This window comes from Taurulus bubalis, assembly GCF_910589615.1.
Source record: "Taurulus bubalis genome assembly, chromosome: 1".
NCBI lineage: Eukaryota > Metazoa > Chordata > Actinopteri > Perciformes > Cottidae > Taurulus > Taurulus bubalis.
This window is the reverse complement of record NC_136589.1, coordinates 46460148-46475011: the sequence shown is the minus strand read 5'-3', so window position 1 is coordinate 46475011 and position 14864 is coordinate 46460148.

Genomic DNA, 14864 nt, shown 5'->3' with positions numbered 1-14864 from the left:
ACAAAAGTTCCTTCAAAATAAAACCACAGGATGAAAAAAAAAGTACTCAAAGATGCTTCAACACTGACAGTTCGTCCCTTCTGGCCTCCCTCCAAAGCCCCTCCCTCTGTGACCACCACAGACACCAGATATGTTTTTTTTTTTTCAGAGCATTTGATTCTTTGTTAAGGATGTAAAATGTAATTTCAAGTATGAAAATTGTTTTGGGAGAAGATTATGTTCTCTGAAAGGCAAAGTTGCATCGCACAGACTTGAACACAACTACTGACCAAACACTGAAGGAGAAATGTGGGGGCCTGTCTAAAACCTTGCATACCCTGTACTCTGCAGCCAGGGTGTGTTTTGGATGGTGTGTTTAGCTATCAGCTAATGGAACTACACACCTAGCTGAATGCATCTCAGCTAATTGCTGATCTGCGGCTTGAAACACAGATATTCATTAAACTTTTATTGGGCGTAGCCTTATTATGCTTTACTTATTTCCTCATAGCAGTTGGAACTTTATTTTGGCTCGATCATACTAAGCATACCTGTTCATCCAGTTTGACTCGTTTAAATCGTAACCCAGCTAATGCTCTTTACATAATGCTTCAAGATGCGGATGAAGAAGATTCAGATTTTAATGTTATTTTTACTGCTGTCAAGTGACACATGTGGTGAGTAACATTTCACTGCAATAAACTCGATGCATGACCTGTGTGAACTAGGATACGACGACTTGAGTCTTGAGTTTTAGTTTTGGTTATACTCATGCTGTTGCTTTAATGTGCTACTGCTGTCTTGGCCAGGACACTCGTGTAAAGAAGATTTTTAATCTCAATGAGGCTTTTCCTGGTTAAATACATTTTAAATAAAAAAGAGGGGCTTGGTGAATGTCTGCATGAAGATAGTCATGTCTAATGTTGGCGTTTTGGAAATGCAGCAGGGGAAATTGCCAGCTAGTGTGTTTACATGCATTTAAGTAACTTGGTTATTATTTGACCTAATTTTGATTTATTTAAATATATATATATATATATTTTACTTTTGTTTATAAAAATAGTATTTGCCTCATTCTAGTTTCGCTCACTATAAGATGAGCTTTGGAAAAAATGCTTGAATGGTTTCAGTTAAAACATGTGTGTCTGTCACTGCACACAACAACGCTGACCTTAATGGCTGTCGGTGTCAGCTTGACAGCCTTGAGCTTATCTCCATGACTTTGGTATCTTGGCAACTGTTAGCGCATGAAAATTATTGGATGCCTGGTGTAGCCTCCGGAAGAACTTAGCCAAACAACTTCTCTCGTTCTCTGAATTTATTTTCCTTGATCACAACCAAAGTAACAAACGCTGCAATCTTGATAGCAGGGAGTCGTCCAGTCAACACCCAGGTTGACCGTCCAAAAAACACCCGAACAGCCGGAAGGTCGGCTCTTTAATACACGGTTTTCCGTCATGAACATCTAACATTTCTATTGGCTCTAACTTGTCTAAGAGGAGTTTAGAAAAGTCAGAGTTCCTACTTGTAAACTGAGGACAAACCAATGCAAGTGTACATTTGAGATGGTAAACCATTAACTATAAAGGCAACATATATAACGTATATTTGCCTTTATTCAATTACATACTGTAGTGTTTTTTAAGCTTAGTTTGTCACATTTGGATTTGCACATCTATATAAAATGAGTTGTTTGTGTGTACATTACAATGCATAAAATATGATAATTAATAAGGGATATTATTATGAGGGATTTGTAATTGTATGCATATGAAGAGTCACTTTTATTACTGTAGAATGATTGATGTGTGAATGAATGTTAGACAAATACTGCATGCTGCATGATATATTGACTAGTGCTTTAAGGAGTTGTAGTTCTCTTGTTCGCCTGAGGGGGCGGAGCCGAATATTGACTTTTGAGATTATGGACACTACCCTTTCTGGAGAAGAAGAAGAAGACGGAAGACGGAAGAAGGAATTTATTTCCGCCCCTGAAAACGGCAGGGCCAGTAATATGTTTAGAAAAGTAATAAAACATTAAACCAATAGGAAGGACCTTAAGTCCCACGAATGAGTTGAAAACTAACTGGTGCGCGAACGCTCGGTCTACCGTAAGTGAATTCATGATTTGAGCTGCTGTATTCGTATTTCAAACTCTGTACATCTTTGACAACAATACGTTTCCTCTGAAGGAAAGCCTCTGCACGCCCGTCTATAATGTATGATCATGCATTCTTTCTGATCCCTCCATGTGATCCTTTTTTGTTCTTTCAGGTTGCCACTGTCTGGAGTTCCTTTCTACAGGACGTGTGCTGCCAGGAGAGCAACATTCGTTTGAGCAGCTAACCGTGTTTGATGGAGTTCCTATCTCTTACTGTGACGCCTTGACGAAAAAAGAACACTTCAAGCCGACCCTGGAATCAAAAGCCTTACCAGAAGTCTGTTTTGAAGCATGTTATAACATCTTAGAATCTCTTCACGAGTTTTTACCATTTGTCAACAGCACAATGTGTAAGTTATTTTTGTAACACGTTGATTATATTTTGGTGAAGGGCTGTCTGATATTGAGCACCAAAACCCCAAAATGAATATTACATTCTTCCTGTATAGATGTTGTACAGCGGCGGCGTGGCTGCATCCAGTCAGCCAATGGGATGGTGTCTGCTTTTGAAGCCTGGGCAGTGAACGGGATGGACTTCATGAGCTTTGACCCCAAATCTCAGAAATGGACGTCTTTGTCTCACTCTGCAATTACAGTGAAAGATCGTTGGAACAACAGGAGAGCAATGAATGATGTCTTTAGACACTTCATCATCGAAGAATGTCCACTGTTGATGCAGAAAATTAAATTAAGAACAGTAGCCCAGAAAACAGGTGAGATCTGGAACACATACTGTCCATGTAAACATATAAATCTTTACAAATGTCAAGCAATGCCTCTATTTAAACATGGTCACTGGTGGCAGGTGTGGGTGACCTTTAACCTCTTCCCACAAGATGCTGTGAGTGGTGTTCTGTTTCTGGTGCTCATTCAGTCTTTACTCTAACTTCACCATGAGAATGACATTTAGGGATGTAGATAGAAATGTCTCAGCAACCTTTGGTTGGATTGTCATGTTGTATTGTACAAGCATTCATGTCCACCTCAGGATGAATTATAATAATTTTGGTGATCCATTACTTTTCATCTAGTCATCATCAGGTGAATCAGTTAATTCAGTTAAGTCCATGCCTTGCCTTACCATTCAAGATCAATTGTGTGATAACTTGTTGTGTGGGTCGCATAAACAACAACAACATTGGATAGAATAAATAGTATTGTCATGGTTTGCATGCTTCAGCGTCACAGAGGCATTAGCATTGACTCTTAAGCCGTTTCCACTGCATGGAAAGGCTCTGCATTACTTAACTTACTTAGTTCTATGCCAGGCTCTGCATTACTTAACTTACTTAGTTCTATGCCACGTTTCCACCCAGATAAGTACCCCTTGAATGTAGGCGGGATTCTCAGCTTATTGCTTGAGTGAACGTGTGTGAAACTGCCTTGACATCATTTTCAATGGGACACTCGCTAAAACATTTCAAAGGCTTTACATTGTGTTCACACCAAGCGCAAAGCAGATTCTCGCATCGCAATTACTTGCGGGAGTTTGAACGCGGGATCATTTGTGTTTATTCAGCTCAGCTCAATGCGAACGTCCACTAAAGCGGTACCAAGAATGGAGTAATTCCATTGGTATCATCTACAACTTTGCAAATGTTGACGCACAAATAATGGTTCTCATGTGCAATGAACTAAACTGAACTGATTTGGACTGCTTGGTTAAAAGATGTTGCTAGGTCTAAGAAGTGTTTGTGCTTTTAATCCATCCCACCATGGTACCATTTAAACTCCCTCCACCATATCAATTCAATTCAATTTATTTTATATAGCCCAACATCACAAATACAAGTTTGCCTCGTAAGGCTTTACAATCTGTACACATAACATCCCTGTCCCGGGACCTCACATCGGATCAGGAAAAACTCCCCCAATAAAGATAGTAAAGACCCTTTCACAGGGAAAAAAAGGGAAGAAACCTGAGGGAGAGCAACAGAGGATGATCCCTCTGCCCGGATGGACAGAAGCAATAGATGTCATGTGGCCAGAATGAATAACGTAACGGAGTTACAGCACATTACATGAATATGACAGAAATTATTCATATAATAGGCATGATCCAGATAACCACGATCCTTGAAGCAGAAGGAGGTAGGAGGGGGGGGGGGGGGGGCATCAGCAGGGCCATGGCAGCAGGCAGGACCGGTTCCAGGCAGCCATGGTAGAAAGTAGAGTTTGTTAGACAATAATTTATCCAGAAGGAGAGAAAGAAGAGGAGGAGTGAAAGAGGAAGAGAGGAAGAGAAGAAGAGAAGAGGAGCTCAGTGTATCCTAAGATGTCCCCCAGCAGTCTAGGCCTATAGCAGCATATCTAGGGGCTGGACCAGGGCAAACCTGAGCCAGCCCTAACTATAAGCCTGAAACAGCCCTAAGTATAAGCGCTATCAAAGAGGAAAGTCATATGTTGTTATGCAAACTCCAGCTGCTAAGGAAGATCACGATATGTGTTTGAAAGTTCCATAAAAAGCTAGTCAGGGGACCTTGAATCAAAAACTACTGTTTCTAAGGTCAAGGGTGAACTGTCATGCTTGTGTATGTTTACGTTTACTGAACAAGGACCTCTGAAGGCCATCTGAATTATATGTGTTGTGTGTTAGGACCAAAGGTGAAAACAGCTGCTCATCCATTGGATGGTGTGACCCCTTTACCCTAACCCTAACATGATCTTTGATATTACTTTATTTCTCTTCAGAGCTACGAGTATTCGCCAAGCCCGCACATCACAGCCCATTTACTAACACAGCCCATTTACTGCTGATGTGTCACGTGATGAGTACCGACAAATCGTTGAGCTCGGTGCATCTGATTGGAGATGGAGCTTCCACTGCCAGTTGGATCACCATAGCAGGACCAATGCCCTCTGAAGACGGATCTGTACTCCTCAGGCTGACAGCTGCGATCTCCCCAAACCAATACACCAACAAGTATGGCTGCAGAGTACATACAGGAGGTCACAACATCACCGTCTTTTGGGGTGAGATCTTTTTTGAGGTTCGGCAACTAAAACATGGTTGTAATATTTACGTTGTTGTGCTTTGAACATCCGAATATAATATCTAATTTAATAGGGAATGGCAGGCTTTAGTTAGTATTGGTGTTGTACTAGATTACCTCCCGGTATACCCAGGAATTGTGTCGTGCTATTGGCATGCAATTTATGTCCAATGCCAACATTCAATGACTGTCCAAATTTGAGGCAATAGAAATGCTTGAATTCCATATTTAGCATCTTTAACAAAGCTCTGATGAATTGGATTGGACTGAAATATATTTCACAGGTGTACCTAATGAACCAGCAATTGATCAAACGTAGATCCATTTAGGCCCGAATAGAAATATCAGAGTTCAAGAGGGATAGTTCAAAAGGGATAGTTTGGATGTTTTGAAGTGTGGTTGTCTTAGGTACTTATCACCTACAGTAGAGGGGAGCCAACATGGGAGCAAAACAATGTACTACTTTGTACTACGAACTCCTACTTTGTTGGTCAGAATGGGTTTTTAGGATTTTCTTTCGTTACAGATGGGAATACTCTTGACGGCAGATACCTTCTTTACCAATCAAGTGTTCTTTGGAAATTGGGAATAATAATCATTGGAGTCCTCTGCATTGTGTTCATCATCACGGTTATATCCTGTACAACGATATTTCTGCTTAAATGTGGTAAGACGATGTGGTATTATTATTTCTGTTATAAATCGCCTGAGCCAATCTATCGGCTAATATTAGATTTTGGAAGATACCTCAGAACTGGCCATAGCCTTTCATGCGATTTAGCTGTGATCTGGGGTCACTGTTAACAGAGACTCCGGTCCATAGTTTAGTTCCAAACACTTCACTGATAAACCAGAGACTTCTTTTGTCCATACACTCTCTGTGTTTGGGTCAAATTTTTTAAACATGTTCCAATTCCTGTGCATTAACAAAGACGTAGTATCAACATTGATTCATGGTCAGTAAAAGTATGTTTACTACACATTATAAAGCAACATCTGGTTCTCAGTACACTTGTCCTAATTGAGATTCCAATTTTCCTTACAGAGAGGAAGGAGTCCCGTTCTGCTTCCAGAGTTGATCCAAAGCTGATTGAGCAGTTTACCAGGATCATGGAGAGTGTTGCTTCTCCAGATCTGCAGAACGTTATAGCTTCATACATATGGGGTACAGAGAGAGACATAGACTCCCAACACGAGTGGGAGGTAAGGATTAGTTTAAGGGATCGAAATAACTATGATCCAGAGTACTTTGGTCATCGTGTTAATGGGGCACCAACAGCTAATGAAGGAATTGAGGAGGTAATTTGAAATTGTCGGAAAAAATTATAATTGAAAAATGAAAACCGTAAACATGAGGTTTTACTGTCAGTCCCTCAGAAGCACTGACACTTTTCACTGAATCCATTAATCATAGAACTTCAGTGCTTATTCGTCATTCCGTACCAGACGGCAACCTCCGGGTCTGAAAAAAGCAACCAATGCGGCGGTGATGCACTCAGCTGTGATATCACTAGTGGCCCCCTGCCGACCAGGGGCCGCTTTGTGAGATGTAAGAAAGTGGTATAAAACGAGCAATAAAAAGGGTTTTGAGAAAGTCAGAGTCACCGCAACAAGTCCTTGAGCATTCAGCCATAACCGGCCACTCAAACTGTAACGCGGTTTGCTGCAGCAGAATGTGAGAATAGCTGTGGACAGACACAGATGTGCACAATCACTCACGCATAGACGCACGCACACGTACGACCAACCACTGGATCCTCCTGGCGTAGATCATAATGATCATAATCATTGTGTGATTTAAAAAAAAAAAATCCTTCACAGTAGAGAAATGTACAATCCGTTATTGAAATACTTCGGCTTGGATAACAGCAGACTAATGTGACTCCTACAACAGGTCTTGACCACTCATAAATTGTGTTCGTATAGCTCAGAGAAAATCTGAAATACTGGAAAATATAGAAAATGTAATGTTACGTGTTCTCCTAAATCAGTCGTACAAACCACAAATCTGTTCTTACGAGCGCTTCTTGCATGAGGGTCAATGATGCCCGATGTCTCCGAGGGGTATTTATACATTGAGACTCGTTCAATCATCTTATTATTCAAACTAAAAATCTGATAAACGCCAATCATTTTTGATTAAATTGGTCATAATTTAAGCATCAATTCCCAGAGATTCAACATTAAAGCAGATTGCAGGTCCCATGCAAAAAAAAGAACAAAAAGCATTTCCAATACTTTCTTATCCCTTTTAATGAGGAAATTAACTAAAAATAGCTCAAATATGACATGAGCATTTTTATCTTTTAACACACTGCATTATACCATTATAGTTTGTGCTTTATGCCTAATGAGATATGTATGGGATTACCTGATCTTTAATGTTCATCATACTGGATTTCATTCTTTTATAGTTAGAGTGCCCTCTGTAAATAATGTATACACAAAGCTAAGAGTTGAAGTTTTCTTTATTTGTACATTGTGTTATTTCTTTCTCTTCCTCTACCATCATGTGCAATACTGTGAATGTGTACTCAGACCTCTGCTGCAGATCTTTACCTCTTCTGTGCATTTGCTCTTACTTTGCATCAGTAAAACACATTTAAGTGGAAATGTGATGGCACACAGGGTACTTTGGTATTAACATATTAGATAGAATATTGGACACGCATTGTATGCATACATTTAGTTGAATATCACTGATATTAATAATATAGAATAATACACTATTATTGATATAATATTGAATTAAGTGTTGAAATCAAATTCTGTGAAAAATTGTGTATCATCCTGATCTCCATGCGGTTACTTTATGTTTGCGTAGAATGCCCAATAACAGCTATCCATGTCCAGTATTATTGAACCTACATGTAGCATGCTCTTTCACTTGTACATGTCTGCACTGGCCCAAGTACCAAACGCTTATCAAGACTTATTTTGGGAAATTCACAGATTTAATGTATTCTTTGTCATATGGTGTTGTGCATATTTTGTGTAATAAAAACAAACCTAATCAAATTCTCAATGTTCCCTCTATCATTTTCTCAAATTTGTAGCGAAAATTAATTTTCACGATGATGCTGAATTACATCTCCATTGAATTGTAAAGTCACATCCCTACGGTTTCCACACAGTTTGTCCTCTCTTAAAGACCTGCAAAGTGCTGTATTGAACTCTGTGTAAATATTAAGTAATTAAAGGAACAGTGTGCAACATTTAGGGGGACTAATTGGCAGAAATAGAATATGATGCATGACTGGCTCAGTGGTTACCATGCCCGTCTTTCAATCAGAGGATCGGTGGATCGGTAGTCCTTGTTGATGCAACCTTGAGCAAGACACTTAAATCCAAATTGCTGGATAAAAGTGTCAGCTAAATGTAATGTAATAATATGTAAGACTATAGTGACAATAGTGTATAACGTCCTGAAACTAAGAATTGTTTTGTTTTACTTTGCTTAAAAAAAGGCATTTATATCTACCAAAGGAGCGGGTCCTCATCCACTGAGTCCGCCATGTTGGACCTCTACGTTTCTACAGCAGCCCAGAACGGACAAACCCTCAGGAACACTGGTCCTATGGAGCCGTACGTGTTTTTACAATACATAAAGGGAGGGATGGATACCGAAACTCAGTGGTGGTAAATTATTAAAGATCAGAGTGTTGATGAGCTCCGACGTTCTAGTGCTTTTTATAAATACTTTTAAATGTTTTGGTGTCATTCCATATCACGCTAAGGCCAGCATTTCCTCTGCTCTCTCTGTCGGGCTGAGCTCCTCCAACTACACAAACACACACACACTTAGACACAAACACACCAGTGGCGGGCCGTGGATTTTCTACCTGCGCATTCAGTGGATCAGCTGAAACCTAATTCATTTGGCTTTGTCTGCAACCTGTCAAAGCAGTGGCAGCTTGCTATCTGCAACCTCACCACTAGATGCCGTTACATCTCACACACTGTGCCTTAAACATAAATTCAACTCTCCAGTGAGCTGCTGTTACGACAGCAACCACAAGGAGTGAGACAGAAAACAGAGCATCAATGCATCCCTGTGTGTCCTACTAACAACAAGACTTTAGAATCAGCATCAACTTCCAATTCCAAAGAGGAATTTGACTCTGGTTTTGAGTTGCTCCAAATGTTCAAACACACAGTGGCAATAACGAATATAGGTAATTAAATATATGATCTAGTTTCATGAATATCAAAATTGAAGGGCTCCTTTGGGGTTCATGCATCATCCAATCATTCAATTATTTAATTCAATCTGGAAACATAAAAATGGGTAAGAATTCCGTAGTTTTACAGGTTTTGTAGGCTTGAAGAATCCAAAAGCACAGAACTATTATTATAATTATTACAAATATATATATTCATTTTTTCTGTTTTGTTTTGTTTTGTACTTTTTCTATTCTACGCTGTGCACATGAGCTGTGTAATGGCCACTGAGCGACCTATAAAAGTCGCTCAGTGGCGCATGAAGTTAACTATGAACTTTGAGTAAAAATGCCAGGATCTTCCGCTGATGTACAGCTATAGGAGCCCAGAGTAGTGTTCCTTTAACCCGACCTCCCAGCCCTCGTTGCAGCCTCGTTCTCGTTCCCATGAACAGAGGAAGGGAATTAACTCTGCATTCAGCTATTAGTGCATTTTACGACTTGTAGGACCTGATTATTCAAATAAATGCTATTCATGTGTTCATACAGGCAAGATGTTTTACCTAAAAAATGTATATATCTTCTGACTGATGCGTGTGAATATGTAACACTTATGACTTTCAATCAGGAGACCAGTGTTAGTGTCCCAGAGGGTTGTTGACTTTTGTGTAATACATACATCTGGTGATCTCTGAAATCTGACCAGTTGGTCTTCATGTCACATCATGTAACCCCGCTGTCATTATATTATGACCGTATTTGAATTTACATTTAGCTGCACAATTATAACTTTCCCCAGCACAGCGGACTAAAGCAGAGATTTCATCAGAGCGTCCTGATCCTAATCCACATCGAGCGCTTTTCAGAAAGACTCTCCAAAGACTTAATACACTGTGTGTGTGTGTGTGTGTGTGTGTGTGTGTGTGTGTGTGTGTGTGTGTGTGTGTGTGTGTGTGATATGAACTGACACTCTAGTTGTAGTTTCACATCATGGATTAAACCTTTTTAAACGGCGGTGTGCTTGTCTAGATGGAGAGTTAAAGCTTTTATTGTAGATGTGTGTGCTGCACTCTCTCTCTCTCTCTCTCTCTCTCTCTCTCTCTCTCTCTCTCTCTCTCTCTCTCTCTCTCTCTCTCTCCCTGTCTAATCTGTAATGCACTACAGCAGCTGGCCTCCTCCCAGTGAGTCTCCTCAGTGAGTAGCCGGTCTGTTGGAGCAGCAGCAGCATCATCCTCTTACACACATCAACACAGCGAGCGGCTCTTTTAAAGACTCGAGTGGATTCTTGGACGGATGCTCCTTGTGGCCACAGCCGGGAGAAGCTCCATGGAGGGTAACGGTAACACGCGTGGAACTGAACATGCACGTCTTTTCTTTTGCATTGCGCGAACGTGTGACGCTCTCATGTGCAAATAGCAATGATACATTGGGAAAGTATTTTGTAACAGCAGATCCTGAGAAGCAGGTTTTTTGAGCTTTTGAGATCTTCTCCTATGTTATATGCTCCATCATTTGCTAATCTTTGGACATTTACACTATCCTTTCAATACTCTTGCCTGATTATTTATAGTACGGTTTTACATTATGACTTAATATTATATCAGTAATAGTGCATCATTTTGGCAAATATTATTAATTCCCCTTCATTCTGAAACTGAAGATTATGTATTATGACTAAAATTGATTATATAGAACTCATTTGCAACAGCAAAATGTTTTGATAGAAATACAATGATGATGAGGTGAGTGTTAATACCTCTGAAATGTTCACTGACAACATATAAATATAGTCATCATGAACGTTTTCATGGTCGTACTGAGACGCTCACAGCTCTTGCGTATGTTGACTTTATCAAAGTTCAAAACCACAATCTTTCCATCCTCTTAAATTCAAGTATGTATTGAATTGTCAGAAGATCTGAGTACTGAGGTGTGAGTCCAGAACGGGCTTTAGAAGTCATCAATAATATCTTAAGCTGAACTTTGTATGAACTCTGTTGACTCAGACGTGTGTAGAAAGAGCAACTAGAACGAAAGCATGTACGACAGTCTCTAGATTTTACTGGATGGGCTTGAACTGGTCTTGGTCTCAGTCGGTCTGGACATCGGTGTCAACGAGCTGGTTCAAGCTGAGGTTGTTATCAGAGAAGGAGGATTGGGGATTTCCCATTAAGTATTAAATAAGTGAAATAATAGAATAGTAACCTCACGTGTGTGTATGTGTATATTATACCTTTTTAAATTATTCAAATAGGCCATGTGGTTGAGGAGATAATCAGAATTTAGTGTGGCTATATTAACCATTCGGATTTTCGGAAAACGGGGCTTGATGCCATAAGGTTGATTATTATGAGAATACACTGTGAAACAAACAAGATGTTGTCATGTTTTCTTACATCTTAATTATGCCTTCCTGTAAACCTGTTTCAACCATAACATACTCAATGCCAAAACAATACATTTGAATGTGAAGTCATAAAATAAACTAAGAGAGAGATGTCAGCTTGATGTGTTCTCGTTGATGTGTAGCTAAGAACATGTTTAGAGGATGTTTATCATAAATTACATCTGATGCATCCACGATGGAAAGTGAAGCTGACTTTATCATCACGCAATGTTTTTAGGATCCAACTATGTTCTCCCTGTAATTCATCTCCATGTTATGCTGTGCATGATTTTTATTATGATGGTGAACACCTACCTGTGTGTTTTTGTTTCCACGTGCCGGTAGTAGTGAAGATGTGTGAGATAGATGTATATGTTTAATTCACACATGCCTGATTACTTTTGTTCTTGTTTTTTTATGGTTTGTATTCAACACTTTCATTTGTTAATATTGAAAACTGCCAGCAGATGTCACCATCTTACCATAGGAGGGGCTGTCCTTCCATTCACACTTCCTCAGGAAGAACAACAACAGATAAGCATGTGAAAAGAAAATAGTCTTAAAGGTTCAATATATGAGTGTAATGGAGACTAGGGGGCCCATTACCTGAAATGGTTGATTGGGATCTATATGATTGGCAAAGAACAGACGGGTTCACACAAACTGTAGCTCAGAGGTACAGCGGGTCGTTGTGCTAGAGGTGTAAGTAAAGGGTTAGTTTAGTCCTGATGGACATGGTAGCCCCTGCCATCAGTGCATGAAGGATTATGAATTGGTGAAGGGCATGTAAAGCACTTTGAGTGGTTGGAAGACAAGCAAGTTAGTTTACCAATCAATCAGTCAAAAGTAGAATATTCACTTCTGAAGTTGACTAAAAGCAGCTGAAAATGTAAAATGTAAATACTCACGTTACACCATTAAACATAGACAGTATGTTTGACCCAGCCTTCCTTGTGTGGGATGTGTACTGTACAGGAAATAAATATCCTTGTGATTCTGTGGGATTAGTGAATGATGAGCTCAAGTGTTTCAGAGTACACATGCTTTGGTTTCAAGATATTTAATCACCAACAAAGATTAAAGGTTGACCCTTGACATAGAGTATAATCTGACTACCACATGAAACACATGAAATTCTTTGTCGTTACGGTCAGATGCTGAACATTAAAGGATCAGGACAGTCAGCAAGAGAATTCAGGTCAGTGGTATTTAGTGGCAATAGCAACAGAAGGTAGCTGCTTTCAGTGAGAAAGCTCTGATGAAGTGACTGTACTCTACCGCTCAGCAGCAAACAGACAGTCAGAGACTAACTGCTGGACTAGTGGAGCATTACGTAGCCGAAGAGACAGATATTCCTCTCGGGAGATGGTGGAGACCGAAACCAGAGCTAAAAGACATATTGCACTTCAGGTGGTCGCATATTTACCCCAAATAAATAGTAATGCAGCTTTAACTCGTTGAATCCTGCATGTTTACACTTGGTTTTCAGTGCCTTTATTTACAAGCTTTTGGCAATGTGACTACCTGATGTATGTGATGTTCAGGATTAGCTGATTTACTGGCAACATGAGAGCAGCAGACACAAGCTGTAAACACAACTTTGACATATACAAAAAGTTGATATGGTAAGCACAGTAGCAACCATCTATCAGTCAGAGCAACATTAGCATTCAATTGGACTTGTGTTTGTGTCCGCTTGATGAAGTCCAATATTCACTCTTTTAGCTTGTTTTTTGGTCTCCACCAACTACTAAAAATGTATGGATTTAACTGCTAAATGCTTCACTATGTTTGCCAGCTAATCTTTAACTGTTTCTGTCTATAGCTTGCTGATAAGCAGGTAGAGCACACTGTGTTGATCAAAACGTGTTTACTGAAAATAGATGCTGGAAAGTTGATGAGAGATTGAACCAAGACAGTAAAGTGGTTGTAAAACCAAAACAATGATCTTAAAGAGGCGGAAATGCTCTGTAGCGCTGGGGGGTTAGGTGGAACATCATTGAATGAATATATACTTTATTAATCCCCAAGGGGAAATTTGGTGTTGAGTAGCAGCAATTTAAAGACAGAAAATAAGATATCAAAACAGCAGGAATGAAAGATATATACAATAATAATAGTAATAATAATAAAATAAAAAATAAAATAAAAATATCTGGGATGAAAGAAAAGCACAGTATTAATTTAGGAATTAAATTAAACTTAAACAGTAGAAGTGCAAAAGTGCAAGTAAGTATGTACGTATGTGTATATTAAGTGTGTGAGGTGTAATAAACAATCAATAACAAACAATAGGAGAGTGCAAAAATGCAAGTTATGTATGTAAGTGAAGTGTGGATAAACATAAACATGTACAGTGATTAATCAGTCAGAGGATCTGGCAAGCGGTGACTTATTATAAAGCTGTAATGCCGTCGGCAGGAATGTTCTTCTGTAACGGTCCTTGTTGCAGCGGAGCGTGAGGAATCTCACTGACCCTGCAGCAGGTGGTGGAGAGGATGGGTCCTTCACTTCATCCTTATATACAACTTTTATCAGTGGCGGGCCGTGCATTTTCGACCTAGGCCTTCAGTGCAGTAACATTAATATATTTTCTTGTGATTTACATATATTTTTTGCAATAAATTAAAAAAGGTGTTTAAAAGGTAAAGTCCATGACAATCAACAACAACGTCCACTCTCCGTGTACTTTAATCTGCAAAGGCTTAAACTGCTTTGCTAACATAGAAACACAGGAGAGAGAAAATATGATTGGATGAAAGCTTCTCCTTAAAAGAAGCTGCACTGCCTGCAGGCTGAAGACTGCAGGCAGAGCAACAGAGGAAGACTGGAGCTGTGCAATGAGAAAATAAGCTGATAGGGAAAAATAATTATAATACATGTAGTGTATTTGTGAAAAACAACTACATTTTAAAATAGCTATAACTTTGTGATTCTGCCAGCAGAGAAGGCATAGCTGGCCCTGACGGCCCACCACTGACTATAGTGTATGCAAGTGAGTTTTCTACATGTTTAGGATCATTGTACTGATGCATTGCCGTAAAATTGGGAGAATATCCGAAAGCTTATCGTGCTGTACACTTAAGTAGCACCCAGTTAGGTGATTATATATTGCTGGCTGTACAAAATTCTCCAACGCTCTTCTAACCTTAACTTTAAAGGGGAACTTAATTTTTCAACCTGTC